The sequence below is a fragment of the Macaca fascicularis genome, chromosome 8, assembly GCF_037993035.2.
Source record: "Macaca fascicularis isolate 582-1 chromosome 8, T2T-MFA8v1.1".
Lineage (NCBI taxonomy): Eukaryota > Metazoa > Chordata > Mammalia > Primates > Cercopithecidae > Macaca > Macaca fascicularis.
In genome coordinates, this window is record NC_088382.1 from 40878072 (window position 1) to 40896759 (window position 18688).

Here is an 18688-nt window from a genome sequence, read left to right on the forward strand (position 1 = left end):
TTCTCTATGAAATTATAAATTATCTAGATATTATCTAGATATGCTATTATTTAACAAATATCATATCTGAGATATAGTATATCTTTCCATGACTTGGAAATTAATTTAGATTTATAAGGCATTTTCATTTACTGAGTGAGCTAACAGTTATTAAAGACTTACCATGTGCCAGGCACTGCGCTCCATGCATTACACGTGATTAGTTAATTTATCATCGATATTCAAGAGTGGTTAATAGCATAGACCTGGAGGTGGACAGCATGCGTTCCAGTCATAGCTCTGCTACTCATTGGTTTTAGGACTTTGTGAAAATTACTTTATTGTTCTGTAGCTCAAGGATCCCCTCTGTGAATCCATATAGAGTGCTTGAAAAGACTAGCTAAAAAAATTCACAAACCTCTCATAAACATACAAGATCAGCACTCTCATTTCCATTTTACAGATAAGAAAAACAAGCCTTAAAGATAAGTTGTTAAAGGTTCCATGGGAATAAATAGGAACAGGCTTTCACCTCAGTGTGATTATAGAGCCCGCCTGCTGAACCTCTGCGCCATCCTGTCTCTCCGTGTCTATGGGAGATCGTTAAACTCGGTTCTTTTCTACCTGTTTTTTTTTTCTTTTATTTTCTTTCTTTCTTTTTTTTTTTTCACCATCATTTAGCTAGTTAGTGACAGAGCCAGGACCCAAACCTACTTATTATTGAGTCTTTTTACTAATGCACTGTGATATTGCCTTCTATCATCCTGACAGACCTTCTGTTATGGCTCGTATTGGATTTTTCCTGTTTTGTTGCTGCAGCTATGTTTCATTAGTTATCTTGCTTTTCCTCACTCATCTCTTTAGATTCATCATTGCCTGAACACTTATTTCATTATTTTATGCTCTCTTTCACAAAAAATATAGGTGGCTTATAGAAATATCTACAAGACAAGATAAAATAAAATGAAACAAATCAGAGCAAACAAAAAGATAGAAACCTAGTTAAATAATCAGGATAATTCAACCATTATTGGCACTGAAACCAGAGACATATTTCTCCTATGGCCTTTTGTGACCAAAGGTAGTAAGTATCCTTAGAGAACAAGTTCAGGGGACTTTATGTTAGCTGGTCACTTCAGAAAAAGCAGATCTACAGTGATGCTGATAACATGCATCTAGGTATGAAGGTCTTTGAAGCAGCACTGCCCCCTTTGGAGACACTTCCTTGGTAATATGCAAGACAATCATATACAACCAAGTTTTCCTGCTCAATATGCCAGTGGAGCCTTCTATATGAAGGCCTGATAAGTAGACCATGTCGTTTGGACCACATTGCATATAAATTGCTTTTCTCGATGTAACTCAGTCACTTCCAACTGGCAGTGATTAGGTGCAGGTCCAGCACTTCATCAGGTGCCTTCTGGCTCACCATAGTAAGGACTCTTCTGCATACCATGCTGAAGGATGCCCATTTTTCTAGTTTTTTGGTGGGAAGATAGAGTGGCAGTGGCACTGTGATGCTTCCTCTGAGCACATGTTGTTGCCTACCATGCAGAAAAAAATGCCCTGGAGAAGCTGAGCTGCACGCAGCTCTCACCTAAGCAGTCAGGGCCATAGGCAGGAGCTGTTTTCTCCCCAGGACGGGGCCCCAAGCCACCGCAGTGGCCCCTCAAGTGGGTCCTGAAGGAACCAGAACTGCTCTCTTTCTCATTAACTCAACTCACATCTTTTAAGCCCCCACTCAGTGCCTGGTACTTAATGAGAATATTTACAAAGGAAACCATTCTTGCTTTCCCTCGTGTGCTAGTCCATTTTGCATTGCTATAAAGAAATACCTGAGACTGGGTAATTTATAAAGAAAAGAGGTTTATTTAGCTCATGGTTCTACAGACTGTACAAGAAGCATGGTGCAGGCCAGGCGCGGTGGCTCACACCTGTAATCCCAGCACTTTGGGAGGTTAAGGTGGGTGGATCATTTGAGGTCAGGAGTTTGAGACCAGCCTGGCCAACATCTCTACTAAAAATTCAAAATTAGCCGGGCATGGTAGCAGATGCCTATAATCCCAGCTAATTGGAAGGCTGAGGCATGAGAATCGCTTGAACCTGGGAGGTAGCAGTTGCAGTGAGCCGAGATTGTGTCATTGCACTCCAGCCTGGACGACAGAATGAGACTCCATCTCAAAAAAAAAGAAGAAGAAGAAGAAGAAGGAGAAGCATGGTGCCAGCATCTGCTCCTGGTGAGGGCCTCAGGAAGCTCCCAATCATGGAGGAAGGGAAAGGGAGAGTCACAGTGTCATATGGGGAGAGAGGGAGTGTATTAGTCCATTTTACACTGTTATAAAGACATTACCAAAGACTGGGTAATTTATAAAGGAAAGAGGTTTAATTGGCTCACCATTCTGCATGGCTGCAGAGGCCTCAGGGAACTTACAGTCGTGGTAGAAGGGGAAGCAGGCACATCTTACATGGTGGCAGGTGAGAGAGAGCATGTAAAGCAAGGATAGTCCCTTGTAAAACCATCAGGTCAAATGAGAACTCACTCACTACCACGAGAACAGCATGGGGAAAACCGTCCTGATGGCCTGATCACCTCCCAATTGTAATTGGGGATTACAATTCGAGATGAGATTTGGGTAGGGACACAGAGCCAAACCATATCAGGGAGCAAGAGAGACGCCAGGCTCTTTTAAACAACAAGCTCCTTTGTTAATTCATTACCAAGGGAAGGGCACCAAGTCATTCACAAAATATCTGCTTCCATGACCCAAACACCTCCCACTAGGCCCCACCTCCAATATTGGGTCTTATGTTTCAGCACGAAATTTGGAGGGACAAACATCCAAACCATATCACCCAGTCCTACCGAGAAGGCAGAAAGGATGCCAAACAAACAGCGAGTCTTTATTGAACCCTGATTTAGAAAGAGGGGAACGCAGGACAAAAGGGCCAGACGTAGCCCCTGCCTTGAAGAAACTGACAAACTGGAGCCCGAGCCACACCCAGGAAGCATGTGGTGTAGCACAGCCTCAGTCCTCATCCAAGCATTGTCCACGGGCAGCCTGGGCTCCACATGCTGCTGACATGGAAAGATGGCACTTGGGAAGCAACAGCCCAGGAAGAGGTGATGGAGCCCCAGCTCTGTATGATGGGCTGGGGGTGGGAACGTTCGGTCAGGACCACACAAGGACCCTGGGGAGGCAGGAAAGGTGATGATGGGTAAAGCGTCCCAAATTCCCTGGCAGGAAAAGGAGGTTAGGGAGCCAGGAGCACCCTGAAAGCCATTAGACCCCTAGAAAAGCCCCCTAGAATCCTGAGTTCTAGCCCACATCTGTCCCAGGGCTGGATATTTGGTAATAGTCATAGAAGAAAATGAATCCATGCCTACAGGACCTATAGGAGAAGTTGTCTGAGGTCCGCAGAATTGGTGAAGAGGGGAGAAAGCACGTGGTACTTGCCTGCATTCACAACAGGGGCGGTAGCACACCAACAGGGCGAAAGCTGGTTCTTGGGGGATTTTTAAAAATCTTAGCTATTGCAATGATTTGTGAGCCTTGAAGGGACCATGGAACATAGCAGATACATGGGATAGATGTGTTAGTAAGATTTCATGTGGGGTGCGATCAGGGAATTGTCTAAATAGTCATCTGCAGAGCCAGCCGCCGTGGCTCCCGCCTATAATCCTAGTGCTTTGAGAGGGCAAGGCAGAAGGATCACCTGAAGCCAGGAGTTTGAGACAAGCCTGGGCAACATGGTAAGACCTCATCTCTACAAAAAAAAAAAAAATATATATATATATATATATATACACATACACACAAAAATTAGGTGGGTGTGGTGGTGCACGCATGTGGTCCCAGCTACTTGTGGGGCTAAGGCAGGAGGATTGCTTGAGCCCAGGAGTTAGAGACTGCACTGAGTTATGATTGCATCTCTGCACTGCAGCCTGGGCAACACAGTGAGACCCTATCTCTAAGAAAAAAAAAAAATTCAACTGTAGCAGTTTGGAGGAGGACAGTCAACAATGAAAAGACAAACAGGTTTCTAGGAAACTTCTCCACCAAGAAGGCGGGCGTTCACCTTTCAAGTAATCTTGCTGTCATCTCCCCATCCTTCACATTCCTTCCTCTCAGTACCTACCCTTGCCTATCCTGTTACAGGTGTCCTCGTACTAAAATGTATCAGTTTGCAAGTCGGCCTTGCCTCCTGGATTGTGAGTTGCCTGAGGACCAAGGCCGCAGGATACACCTTCGCTCTCCTGCCTCCTGGCAGCCATCACACGGAGCAGGCCCCCCGTAAATGTGAGCAAAATGAAGCTGAATTGTTCTGCAACCACGTGTCTTTCTTTGAAGACCCCTGTGTAAGTCGGTGGCAGCGAGATATCTGGAAGATTTCCAGTTTCTGCCAGGCCCACCTCAAGGCTACTGAGACATTTTGGCAAAGGCACGTCCTCTGCCGCCCACAGGAGAGTAATGTTAATAGCTTGCACTTGGCATATTTCTTTTCACTTTTTCAAATTACTTTCACAGCTGCTGTCATTTGACCCTTGCAAAAACCCTATGAGGCAAGTAGAGGAAGTCATTAACGGCCACTCTTTTCGCAGGTTTCCTCATTCCGTCAACAGGTAGCCTTGAGCGAGCACCTGTGGCCTCGGCATTGAGCTGTTCCAACACTGGAACACAGAGGGGAACAGGATGTGAAAGGCCCTTCCCTCACCTTGAGTACAATCTCCAGAGACAAAACACACAAACAGCAAGATAGTTATGATCCTAATAAATGTTAGGGGGAAAAAAGGCGGGGTAGTTGTGGCTCACGCCTGTAATCCTAGCACTTTGGGAGGCTGAGTGCTATTTCCTAGCACTCCTTGAGCCTGGGAGTTCGAGGCTTCAATGAGCTATGATTGCACCACTAAACTCCAGCCTGGGTGACAAAGTGAGACCGCATCTCAAAAAGAAAAGAAAAAAAAATGCAGAATAATGAGAGAGCAGTATCACAGACTGTGTGGTCCAGAAACCTCTCCAAAGGCATGAGGTGGATGTGCCGAACGAACATACGCGGGTCATGTGGACAGCTACAGATAGCAACCAGGGTACCCAAGGCCAGGCTCACACCTCTAGTCCCAGCACTTTGGGAGCCGAGGCAGGAGGATCTCTTGAGGCCAGGAGTTCGAGACCAACCTGGGCAACAAAATGAGACCCTATCTCTACACAATTTTTTTTTAAAAAATCAGCCAGGCATATTGCTGCACACCTGTAGTCCTAGCTTTGCAAGAGGCTGAGGCAGGAGAATCACTTGAGCCCAGAAGTCTGAGGCTGCAGTGAGTGAGTTACGATCATGTTGCTGCACTGCAGCCTGAGCAACACAGAGAGACCCTGTTTCTAAAATAAATAAAAGAGAAACCAAGACCCAAGGGGGCTAAATGACTCACCTGGTATCCCACTCCAAGCCTCTCATTTTCTAAGTAGAGACCTGGATTACAAGGGAGGGTTTGGGAAATGTACACACACACACACACACACACACACACACACACACACAGGCATACACAGACACACATGCACACAGAGACGGACACACACACAAACACACACAGAGACACACACAGACACACATGGACACACACAGAGAGACACACAGACACACACGCATAGAGCCACACACAGACACACACACCCCCCACATCTCTCAACTCTAAAGGAAGCACCAGACAAACAGAGAGGCAGGCAGAACTCATCATAGCCAAGGTGCCTTAAGGACAACTGGAGAAGGCTGGGCCAGCCCCGGTACCTGCTCTCCTGCAGCCCCGCCAGGTGCCTGGGACAGAGCCAGGAAACCACCTCTCTGAGGAGCACCAGGCCTCTTCCCAGGCTGACATGACCAACTCGTCTGCCCCTGTGAGCAATGTTTATTATTCAACAGGGCATGATGAGACGGTTTTGAGATTTCAGAGTCGGCTGGCGGTTTCATTACAAGCAATCAGGGAAGCTTTGGACAATTAGTGGGGAGGTTTTGACAGAGAGAACGTGCACTAGCCTAGTAGCTCTCACCAGCACCCAAGTCAAAGTGTTTTTCTTTCCTTTTTTTTTTTCCAGCCACAGAAATCTGCATATTCATTCTTCTAAACATGCACTTCGCTGGTGACTTGGTGGCCAGCCGTTCTCTCCTTCCACTCAACAGATGTTAATTGATGCTCTAAGTCTCTCTGCCTTAGACATTCTCCTTGATCCTCTACTAGAACACTTCTCCCAACAGCCCACTTGCTGCCCCCACACCACACAGGCCATCACTGCGTAGCCAGCCATCACCCCACACTGTGAACTTGACACTGGCTATGAAAGAAATTTAAGAGGTGGTCCTGGGAAGTCTCTGCATCTCCTAGCCCATACAGTGAGTGAGGGGCTGAATTTTTGCTTTATGGAAGACCTACTACATGCCTTAGAGCATTGTGGGGACTTAAACACATTCTATATTTCCCACTACAGACCTATAAGCAAACTATGATATTATAAATCCCCATTTTACAAGACACAGAGACCGACAGTGTCTGCATCTAGGAGGTTCCTGCAACCACAAAGTTGCAGAGCTAAGATTCCAAACCCTCATCCATCTGACTTGATATCTGGCATCTCCATGTGACAGGGTGGTGCCTCTGCTCTTCTCAGCCTCCAAGCCTCAGGACGGCAGCTGCGGAAACAAATGCTTCCAGAAGAAATGAATCTCGGCCACTCGAGCAAATGCACAAGGGCAAGGTGAAGGTCTCCTAGAGCTGCAGCAGGGGTCTGGGACCTGGAGGCAGGCAGGAGTGTCTCATCTTGCACAGGAAAGGCTATTTATGTCCAGGGCTTCTGTGCTGGACAGCTGGTGACCATGGCTGAGGCTAAAGCTGTATGCAAGCCACTGCCAGCCATGATTCACTAAGGAAGCACTCCCTTCTTGATTCCAGAGCAGGGACCCTGAGCCCAAGGCATCACAGCTGGTGGAATGACTCACCCCAGAAAACCACCTGGTTTGAGGGCCCCTCCTTATTATGCTGAGAAAGGCCCTATTCACTCCAGGAAGGAGACTCGGTGCCCTCCATGACCTTCACTTCACCAGGATGTGTTTTCCCATAGGTAAGAAAGTTGGTTTCGAGAACCGCCTGATTTTTCCATGTGCCGTTGTACGTACAGAAGAAGGTGCAATGGATTTTAAATCATGAAACCAGGGTCCCAGTCCCAACCTTGCACCTAACTGACAGCGACACCTTAGGCAAGTCACTTCTCTCTGGCTCTCATTTCTCCAAGTGGTAAATGAGGGAAGTGGGGCGAAGAGAGTTGCAAGCTTCCAGCTCTGGAATTCTATCACCGCAAGCTGCTCCCGAACGGTGTTTCCCTCCAATACAAGCACCGCAGTAGGTTATCAGAGGGCTGGGAGGTGACAGAGAGAAACACAGGAGACAGAGAAACAAGGGCACAACCGGATGGACAGAGACAGATCGAAGTAGGGGAGGCTACCTCGCCAGGGAAAGGGAGAACAGCCTGGTGGCATGGAGAGAAAATTGGAGCCCCTGATGTAAGCAGACTGTTGCCAGAATTGCTGGAAACAAACACTGACAGATTGTTAACACGTTACAGTGAAAATTACCAACATGATGGGACTTTTGCACCATAACTGGCACCTCTTGTTATCCCATTAACAAAACTGATGAGACCAAATTGCTAATAGGAGAAAACGTTCATGTTGGATTATATCACTCCTGTCCTGCATAAAGAACACGACTAAAGCACAGACCAGAGGCACACAGAAACCTCCCAAGAGTCAATTTATTTTCGGCACAATTGGGGAAAGCCCTGGAATGCCCCAGCCTCTTCCATGAAATCCAGAAACAACCGCATTCACCACCGGCACCAAGCAAGGTGTCTGTTCACATTGCTGAGCTGGGCAGGATCGCCTGTCAGTCATTACATAAAACAGGAGCCAGTGACCTTTGCAAAGTACACAAGGTACGCTGGCAGAGCCAGTGGCAGGGAGGGAGGAACAAGTGGACAGTGGTGTGTCTGAACTGTAGAGTGTTAGATTCCAGGTCATTCCCATCTGCTCCTAGAACAAACGAACACATCAGAACTCACCACTATTTACATTTTTACCACCCCCATCTGGCCACTTCCCACTACAGCCAGGCCAGAGAGAGCCCTGACTCACAATTCCATCAGTCGCAGAGTTCAAGCTGTCATCTAAGCCCGGGGAGGTGTAAGGAACAGGCCACATCTGGTTCTTGGAAGTATGTGCCCAGGCATTTAAAGAGGATCTTTCCTCTTTGGGCCATGGGTGGATTTCCTGCTTAAGCAACCTTTATCCAGGGAGGGCAAGATTAGGAATGTATTTGATGCTCACTTCTCTCTCAGAAAAACCCTCCAATTGCCCAAACCTCTGGATGTTTTACAGCAGTGTTTCTTTTCCCCCAGGATAATCACTGACTACCCCAAGCCCCTGCCACCACCCCCAGATAATGGGACCGGCTGTGAGCTGTACGCCCCGGTAGTCATTCAGGGATGTAATTGACCAAAGATTATTCTGAGTAATTGAATGGCAAGGGCTTTTATATACCAAACAGGGACTTGTCTTTGTCAAAAAAAAGTCTTTACAAAGTACCCAAGTACTGGGTGTCAGACAGGACAAGTTTTTTAATCATGTTAAAATGATTTATTTAAACGTCAAGCCATGTCACCTCACTTCCTTTCATTTTTCAAACTGTTTGTGTTTTTTCTGGATGATAAATTTATCTTCAGACAGCCTCAATATGACTAATTAACTTTGAAATATAAGAACCAGATGTGTGAGTTGGAGAGTTTTCTGAACTCATGCCAGACGGGCTGATGGGTTTTTTCTTCTCCTCCTTCTTCTTCCCTGCCTTTCACCCCCCACTCCCCCCACCCCGCTTTCCCTCTCCCTGCTGGCCGCCCTGAAATTCCTAAGCAGAGACACATTCAGGAAACAGAATCACAGGACTCCAGCTAGCCATGAGCACCCGTTTCTGCTCTGATTTTAGCCTTTCAGGGCCCCATTCTCTCCCTTGGAAAGTAACCCCAGAGTGTGGTGCATATGGGGAGGCAACGCTATCTTAAGAGGAGGGACAGGCAAAAGGTTCCTTGCCCTTCCCCCACATTAAAGTCAGTCACCCCACACCATGGCACAGAGCAACTTCTCTTCAAGAAAGTCCTCCCCTGGGACGTGCTTCCCAGATCCGCCGGCTCCCTGCTGCCTTTCGAAGAGCTCCACGCATGGTGCCCAGCTCATGGGGACAGGAGAGGCAGGACTGAGCCCACGGCTGGGCTGTGCAGCGCCTAGGCAGTGCTTTTCAGCAGGGGCCAATTTGGGGGCTGGAAGCTGCAGATGTGCGCCTGTGACTGCATCTGCACACATGTGTATACATGTGTGTGCCTGTGTCTGTGTGTGTCTGTATGTGTGTTTGTGTGTGTATACGTGTCTGTATGTGCGTGTGTGTGTGTGTGTCTGTGTGTGTTTGTGTGTCCTTGTGCCTGTGTGCATCTGTGTATCTGTCTATATGTGTGTGTGTGTCTGTGTGTGTATCTGTGTGTCTGTGTCTGTGTGTGCACAATCTCTGTGTGTCTGTGCGTGCATACATGTGTGTGTCTGTGTGTTTATGTCTGTGTGTCTGTGTGCATGTGTGTGTTTGTGTCTGTGTGTGCATGTGTGTATGTCTGTGTGTGTTTATGTCTGCATGTGTCTGTCTATGCGTGTGTGTCTGTGTGTTTACGTCTGTGTGTGTGTGTCTGTGTTTATGTCTGCGTGTGTGTGTCTGTGTGTTCGTGTCTGTGTCTGTGAGTGCACGTGTGTGTCTTTGTGTCTGTTTATATCTGTGTATATGTGTTTCTGTTGTGTGTGTTGATGTCTATGTGCATAGGTGTGTGTTTGTGTGTCTTTGTATGCATCTATATGTGTGTGTCTGTGTGTGTGTGTGTGTGTGTGTGTGTGTGCGCTTTGTTCTCAGGGACAGGATGGCAACTGAAAATAATCCAGTGATGGCAAAAAAGAGTATTCATTTTTCCCGGACTCACAGAGCAAAATAAAGGGGACCAAGTGAAAGGCCTGAGCTCAGCACCTCAGTTTCCCCACAGGCTAATACAGCCTGTCCCACTGGATCTCTCTGCCAGAAGTAGGCTGGGATCATGTGAGATCACCAGTCTGGAAGCTCTTGGAGCCCTTTGAAAGGCAAGATCTCCATCCTGAGGGTTATTAGGATAATTGCCGCTGTGATTAGACCGTTGTGACCATTCTCCTTAGCATGCCTCTTAATGTCTGGGATGCCCCACCTGGGATCATCTCACGCACTTTCAAAGTCAGTAGACTTGCTCCCCACTCTAGGCCTCAAACAGGAGCATAAACAGCAGACTCAATTCCTCTCCTCTTGGGAAGAATGCCAACAGAGCACCCTCCCTGGCCCAGGGAGAAGAAAATCCCCCGCTTCACGCCTAAGACTCCAGGCTGCTGGCGGAAAATGACTCAGCCACCCACAAACCCCAAGCACTTGTGTTCTTGGGGGACAGGAGAAGGGGTCTATGTGGAAGTCCCTTCCCTTCACTGCAGAGCCCTCAGGGTCCTTCCGCCACCCCTGCCCTCTGCAGTCCCTCCTGCCTCTATGGAGAGCCTGGCTCTGGGGACAGGGGGAGGAGGTGCCGGCACGCAGGGCTCTTGGAACAGCAGGAGGTGAGCCAGGTTCCCTGGGGCCTCCTGCCCCGCCTGCCTGGTCACAGCCCTGGTTCCTTCCTACAAAATACTTCTCTTGCTTTCAGCAGGGTGTCACCTAATCCCCGGGAAGGAAGGAGCGTCACCCTTCCAAGAGGTATTTGTATTTGAGCAGGAGTTTCTGGAAACCTAGGAAGAAAAGGGACTGGAATAAAGGAGGAAGGGGGTGGGGTTGGAGACAGCGAGCTCCTCACTTCTCAAATCAAATCCTGCCTCATCCTGATGCTGAGACCCCACATCGCACAGGCAGACGGACCAGCATGGGTGGCCGTGGGCACTGAGGTCAGCAGTGGCTCCCAATACGTCTTGAGAAAGAGGCAGGGAGGACTGAACTACAGGTCAGGGGCCCTTAGCATTCACATCGGGGCACACCACCGTCGTCCAGCGTCCGCGTCCTCCACACAGGACACAAACAGTATTATGCCCCCAGAATTTCTTGGGGAGTGGGAGAGTGAGGTTGTAGGAATATTGAGCCTCACAGCTTTACTTGGCGTCTTCCAGCATCCCTGGGTAGCCACACAGATAGATGAGCAGAGACCACCGCAATAAGCTAGTGCAAGCTTCCCCAGCCATCACTGTGTCTCCAGGTCTGCAGTACGATCCCCGCCTCCCAAGAGGGTATCTTCTCAGTACTAAACACCCGTGCCACCGGGATGCTTGCAGTCTGCCACCTGCAGAAATCTCTATCTGGGGCCCTGGTTGGGGTCTTTTTCCTGCACTCCCCACCCCAGGGGAGAAATTCAGATAATTTTCTGACTATTAGTAACATTTCCTGCTGTGTGTCAAACTAAGATAATTATGGAGCTTACCAAATCGTAGGCTCACTGATGGCTGGGGAATGGGGAAGCCGGAAAAGTTCGGGAAGCCCACAGGCCAGTAAAGCGAGCCCCAGGTGTACTGGGACTGTCTTAGGACTGTGGCTTCTATGGCCTGCACCTGAGAGCATTTCTCCCTCCCTCCCCACCTCCCGGCTGCTTTTTCTCTCCAAGGGAACAAAGAGTTTGCATTTCGGGGCTGAAAGGTGCCCCCTCCTTCTGGCCAAGGGAGCCCAGGAGTACCCATCCACCCCCATAGACCCACCCAGTGTTTTTTGAAACCAAAAGATCTGGATTTGCTCTCCCTGCCTGCACAACCACAAGAGCCCCCCTTGCCTTCTGCCACTAAATGAGCATTACAAGGAGAGAAACTAGACGCTGCAATCGACAGAAGCCATCATTTGGGAGCTGTCAGACTTGATGTCTCAGAGACCCGGGATCCAAAGGCCTGTCCCCCTGTACAGCTTGAGATATTTAATAAAGTAAAGCCTCGAGGATCAAGGGGCTGCAATCCTTCCCACTCCTTCCCGCAGCTCGTGCTGGAGTTCTTTAAAGCCTGCCTTACGTCTGTCTTTCTCTCCAGAAAGCCTTTCATGCCGCCTCGCCAGACTGACATTTTGACAAGTTGCCACGAGTGACATCTGATTTGTACAAATTTCAAGACTAATAAATCTACCTGTCAAAGCGGAAACTTTAAAAGGAGCTAAGCCCAGCGGGTATAGTTTAACAGAACTCAAGTTGATGAAACTGTAGGATGGAGAAATTATATCTGTCACAATCCACCCACATTAGTTCTGCAGAAATGTTGGCAACTGAAACAAACGTCTTTCACGGGCGTTACCAAAAAAAATTAAAAATTAAAAAAAATTTTAATCAAAAAAGGAGATTGTTAATACCCTGAGTAACAAGTAACAGTTCTATTTTGTAAACTAACAAATTTTATTTATTTAATTTTTAATTTTGTTGCAGATGTTAGACGTCTTTCTCCTCCTACCTCTTAAGCTGTGTTGCTGGAATCTGGACTTTCCATTCAAGCTGGGGCCCATCAATCACTCGGCGGCTCCCGCTTGGAGAAGCAGAGGCGGTGCAGGCTGCAGGGTGAGGCAGGACTCATAGCCCACAGCCCTGCGTCCTCGGCGGCGGGGGGGCCTGCAGGGCCCCCCACTCCCCCCGTCCGTCCGCAGGCCCACAGGGCTGAATCATGTCCCCTTCACCCTCTGGCCTTGACCTGGACCCCAAAGTCTGGCTCCCACTCTGCGCAGGGCTGTGGGATTTTTAAGATTGTGGATGTTCATGGGGAAGGGCAGCGGGGGATGACTAAGATGAGAGGAACTCATAGGCCTGGCTAACTTGATTTTATTTTTATCTTCCCTTCCTCTCTCTGACAAGTCCACTTTTTTCCTGAATCATCATATCAGAAATGTTAGAGAAGCCAGAATTCACAGATCAGAGGAAGCAACTAGGGGGACGGGGCTTCTGGGGGTTCCCCTATACCTAGGAAATCAAAGGACAGGAGAGTCCTAGACCAAACCCCTTGTGTTTTGTGTCCTTCCCGCATACCACCTCTCCCTGCAGTCAGAGAGGAGGGTCCGCTGCTCTCAGTTCCTGGAAGTGGCCTCAGTTACCCTTCGGGGCGAGCTGTTTTCTCTTTAATGGCAGCCTCAACAAGCCATAACCTCCAAATAATCACTGTTATTACTACTGCCCTCCTCCTGGGAGTTCAAAATGGGATCTCATTTGCCCTCTCACTCACACAGTTAAGAAGCAAGCAGGCAGAGACAGAAAAGAGCTTTTTTCTCAAGTTCACCTAGAGGCAGTGGCCTCAGGGTCACCCTGCAAGCTGACGTTGGACCCCATCACTTCGGGGTGGGGATGAGGCCCTCGCTCACAGACCACAGGCTCTTTCCCCCATGCTCCCCACTGGGGCGGCTTCCTCCCTGGAATCCTAGAGCTTCTGGTTAATTTTTATTTGGCAAGGACAATATCAGACGCTAACACTTTCTTTTCTATCTCTTGGCCTGCTCGATATGTGAGCATGGTGATAATCAGGATAATGCCTTTAGGTGTGAGCTTTTTTCTATTTCCTGATAACAATGAGGCTGGATCACAGCAAAAGGGCATCTTTCACGACCAATGGGGAAGAGCCCAGAGACCCGGAGCAGCTGTCTTTTAGGTCAGGATGCATGGTGCTAATCTTTCTGCAATGAACTGGGGACTAGTTCTGCCCAATTCAGTATTTCTCCCTGTCAATTAGCTATTTATTAAGCAGTTTTCATGTTTAAGACACCCTGCTCAGCACTGTGTGAATTACAGAGAAGTACAAAACACGATCCTCGTCTTAAAAGAGCGCGCAGTCCATATGTAGTGTTGAAATGGTGATGCAAACAAAATAACACAGAACAAAATAGATCCTGACCAGGAACAAAGTGAGTGCAAGTACAAGAAGAAAGCACAGTGACTGAAGAAGGTGTGAAACCCAGCCCTGCCACCAACTGTGGGGTCTCAGCAAGAACGTTCTCCCTAGAAACTGAGATGGTTGGCCAGGTGATCAGAAGGCCCCTGCATTTCCTGTGGGTTTTTTAGAAGAAGAGGAGCTGAGAGATCATGAACCTAAAAACCCATTATAAACTGTAAACAGTTCCACGATTGCCAGTGCTGGTATTATCACTGTGGGCTGAGCCGAACAGGCCTGTCTTCACTGGGGGATCAGGTTATGATTCAGCACCGAATAGAGTAGATGAAGGAGCAAAGGAACATACAGATAAAGAAGCAAGCTGGGCCTCTGAAGAGGGATGGAATTCAGTTGCGCTTTGCTCACATTCTGCCTTTGGCACTCACAGCTTCAGCTCCATCTCCCAACCTCTCACCACCCCATGGTAAGCTCTAGGGCCTGCTCTGTGCCAGCAGACAGCAGGCTGGGAAGGTGAGAGCGCCAGGAGGCAACTCAAAGGAAAACACCAATATTGCTTTCCCAGGCCAGGCTGAAACAAAACCACAAATAAAGACAGCATATCTTGGGAGTGAGAGACCCTAGATCAGCCGGATAGAAACCCTGTGGTGGGACCCAAAGTCACCGAGCCATGGAACCGGGGAATGGCCGGGTTCACCAAGCTTACAACCCACAGGATTCGGAGAGGCATACAGGTCTGTTGACCTGTACAGATCGGTCCCAGGGGAGGGAATAGCTCTACTGAAATTTGTTAGGTGGACCATGTATTAGACACACCAAGGACACCGCATGTTCCTGCAACATAAGGATGCATCCATTATCTAACATGAATTATCAGGAGAGCCCCCAACTAATTTGATTCCTGTATTTCGATCAAGTCAGAGAAAACCCTTAGAGATGTTATTAAGAAACCAAAGCAGACCCATACCTATAATTCCAGCACTTTGGGAGGCTGAAACAGGAGGATTACTTGAGGACAGGAGTTTGATACTAGCCTGAGCAACATAGAGAAACCCTTTTTTTTTTTTTTTTTTTTTTGAGAAGGAGTCTCACTCTGTCGCCCAGGCTGGAGTGCAGTGGTGTGATCTCAGCTCACTGCAAGCTCCGCCTCCCGGGTTCACGCCATTCTCCTGCTTCAGCCTCCCGAGTAGCTGGGACTACAGGTGCCGCCACCACGCCCGGCTAGTTTTTTGTATTTTTAGTAGAGACGGGGTTTCACCGTGTTAGCCAGGATGGTCTCGATCTCCTGACCTCATGATCCGCCCGCCTCGGCCTCCCAAAGTGCTGGGATTACAGGCTTGAGCCACCATGCCCAGCCAAGAAACCCTGCCTTTACACAAAAATTTAAAAATTAGCTGGGCATGGTGGCCTGTGCCTGAAATCACAGCTACTCAGGAGGCTGAGGCAGGAGGATGGCTTAAGCCTAGGAGTTGGAGGCTACAGTGAGCTAAGATTGCACCACTGCACTCTATCCTGGGTGACAGAGTGAGGCATTGTCTCTGGGGGGAAAAAAATGAACTTAAAGAAAAAGAGGCTGGGCGCGGTAGCTCAAGCCTGTAATCCCAGCACTCTGGGAGGCCGAGACGGGCGGATCACGAGGTCAGGAGATCAAGACCATCCTGGCTAATACGGTGAAACCCCGTCTCTACTAAAAAAAAATACAAAAAACTAGCCGGGCGAGGTGGCGGGCGCCTGTAGTCCCAGCTACTCGGGAGGCTGAGGCAGGAGAATGGCGTAAACCCAGGAGGCGGAGCTTGCAGTGAGCTGAGATCCAGCCACTGCACTCCAACCCGGGCGACAGAGCGAGACTCCATCTCAAAAAAAAAAAAAAAGAAAAGAAAAAGAAACCGGCCGGGTGCAGGGACTCACGCCTGTAATCCCAACACTTTGGGAGGCCAAGGCGGGCCCATGACGAGGTCAGGAGATCGAGACCATTCTGACTAACACAGTGAAACCCTGTCTCTAATAAAAATACAAAAAATTAGCCGGGCGTGGTGGCGGGCTCCTGTAGTTCCAGCTACTTGGGAGGCTGAGGCAGGAGAATCATTTGAACCTGGGAGGCGGAGGTTGTAGTAAGCTGAAATCGTGCCCCTGCACTCCTGCCTGGGTGACAGAGTGAGACTCTGTCTCAAAAAAATAAAAGGAGAAAGAAACCAAAGCAGAGTGAGGTTTGGTGCCTTATGTACAATCACACAGCCAGCCAGCAGATTTAGAAACTGCTGGGTCGAGTTTTCCTCTGAGACAGTTGCTTTTTTTTTTTCTTCCCCTTAACAAGATGGTCCCTCCAGGGAAAGGCTCAGTTATGCCAAATGTGACTAATAAAAAAAAAAAAAAAAATTGTGTAAAGGTTTTTCTGTAAAATCAACATTTCACTTTATATTTTATTGGATTAGTGTTTGCTAACCTCCAAAGTTTCTTGGCCAGCAAATTGGAGACCATTTCCCTTACATAATGAGCTTCTCCTGATGGGATGAGGTGACTCAAGTCTTAGGGAAGGTTGCATGGCCTAGGTAGGGCCCCAGGGCAGGCCCAGAGGACTGAAGCCCAGCCTGGGAGCTGCAGGCTCATAGCACTGCCTTCTGCAACAAATGGAGGCAGGACGCTTTGATCCCCGACACAGTCACTCCCTGGTGCAACGCTATAGCCCATTGCCTCCTATCTGGGGTCCATTACCCGCCCGGCAGGAGGAACTTCAGTTTGAAAGGAGAGTGGAGGCCCATCTCTTTCTACTGCCTCCAGGCAGCATTTTGGGTTTTGCAACCAAAGAGAAAAGAAAAAAATCTTGAACTGTTTTTCAAATGTTCTGGGTCTTGGCAAACCCCAAAATGCCTTTTGCCAAATGCTTTTTTCCCTCGATTTTTAAACCTCGGGTGTATTTCCAGAACAATCCAATCCATCTGCTTCTGATTCATTTACACTTAACTCATTAGGAGGCTGTTGCGTAAGGAGCAGTTTGACGTCCCCAAGATCCCGGGTGAGGGATTCTTCTTCCCCTTTTGAATCAGAGAGAGGAGACTTGCCAGCTGGGCATGAATCACAAACCCCCCAAAAAATGGAAGCCTGGCTTGAAACGCTGAGCCCCAAGGATGAGAACCAGCTTCTCTGCATCCCCACCCATCATCCATCCTTCTCTGCACTACCCATCAGATCATTCTCACTATTACTGCTGTTACTGTCATTAAGGATATACTCAACAGTCATAGATTATTGTGAGTGGTTTTGCATTGTAGTTCACTGTGTGCCATTCTTTATTCATCCACTCCAGAGTCATCTACTGAGGCATTAGACAAATGCTCCCAGACAACTGTGAACCACCAGCAGGGCCTAGGGTGGAGTATCAAATATGGGACTTACATCTAAACACCCATCTCATTTTGTTTTACTTTCTGCAAAGACTGCGAATGCTACCAGGAAAGTCCAAGGGAGGCATGTGGGGAGAGAGAAGTTTCTCAGGGTAGAAAGCAAAGCTCGAGGGAGTGAGGAAGGCCCAGACAGAAGCACAAAGAGAGAAAGCCTGCTGATTTCAGGGGCCATGAATGACTGCCCAACCTAAGCCATAGGCTTGTGTTGCATCCGCGGGAACCTATGCATTGCCTAGGCTTACATTGTCACCCCCTTCTTTAGTGGAAAAGGGGTTCTTTTCTCTGTCTTCCAGTTCTTCATTTGCATCATTCTCCAACCCACCTTTATTTAAAAAGAATGCAAAATGTGTTGAGTAACCAGCCATAAAAAGGAATGAATTAATGGCATTCGCAGCAACCTGGATAGGATTGGAGACTATCATTCTAAGTGAAGTAACTCAGGAATGGGAAACCAAACATCATATGTTCTCATTCATAAGTGGGAGCTAAGCTGTGAGGATGCAAAGGCATAAGAATGACACATTGGACTTTGGAGACTCAAGGGGAAAAGGGTGAGAAGCAGGTAAGGGAAAACAGACTACCAATAGGGTGCAGTGTGTACTGCCTAGGTGATGGGTGCACCAAAATCTCATAAATCACCACTAAAGAACTTACTCATGTAACCAAACACCACCTGTTCCCCAATAACCTATAGAAATAAATTTTTTAATAAATATATTGAGTAACAACTATATGTTCAGCCCTGCCCTACGCTGGGAACCACAGGGGACAGAAAACGCAGATGAGGTGGTCTTCCCTTGAGGCCTTTGCACTCCATCTGAGGAAATGTGTCAATTTTCCATGACTGTATGTTTTCAGTAGGGCAGCCCTTGGCCAAATGGGCGAAGCACAGAGAAAGTATCAGAGATGTCCAGCAGGGAGAGAGGTCTCATGAGCTGAACCGGTCAGGAACAACTTCATGGAGGAGGTTGGTTTCAGAGAAGCCAGGCTGGAAGATGAGCCCTTGGCTATGCGGAGAGGAAGAGGAAGGCATATCCCTGGAAGAGGAGACAGGATGAAGGCTCTGCAGCAGGAAAGAGCATCGCATGTTTGTGGGGTGATGAGACCAACTGTGTGGAGGAACGAAGGCAAATCCATGGGAAGGTGGGCTGTAAGTGATTCCGCGAAGAAGTCTGTATTTAATCGCAAAGAGCCAGCATGAGTCACTGGAGGGTTCTGAGCAGGGAAGCACGATGGAGAAGGCATCGTTTTAGGAGAAATAATCCAGTGCGAATGCACAGCGTGGACTGAAGCGAAGACAGACCGAAGGCGGGGAACCAGCTGGGAGTCTGTGGCAATCG

At 48.3% G+C, this 18688-nt stretch overlaps 1 long non-coding RNA gene across 1 annotated transcript in view; it reads right to left on the minus strand.

Moving 5' to 3' along the window:
* Positions 1-12855, minus strand: part of LOC102127810 (uncharacterized) — a 53862-nt gene extending 41007 nt beyond the window's left edge. Inside the window, exon 1 of the long non-coding RNA XR_006700335.3 lies at positions 12532-12855. This is a non-coding gene — a long non-coding RNA (uncharacterized lncRNA). The remainder of the gene's footprint in view (positions 1-12531) is intronic.
* Positions 12856-18688: the final 5833 nt, after the last annotated feature.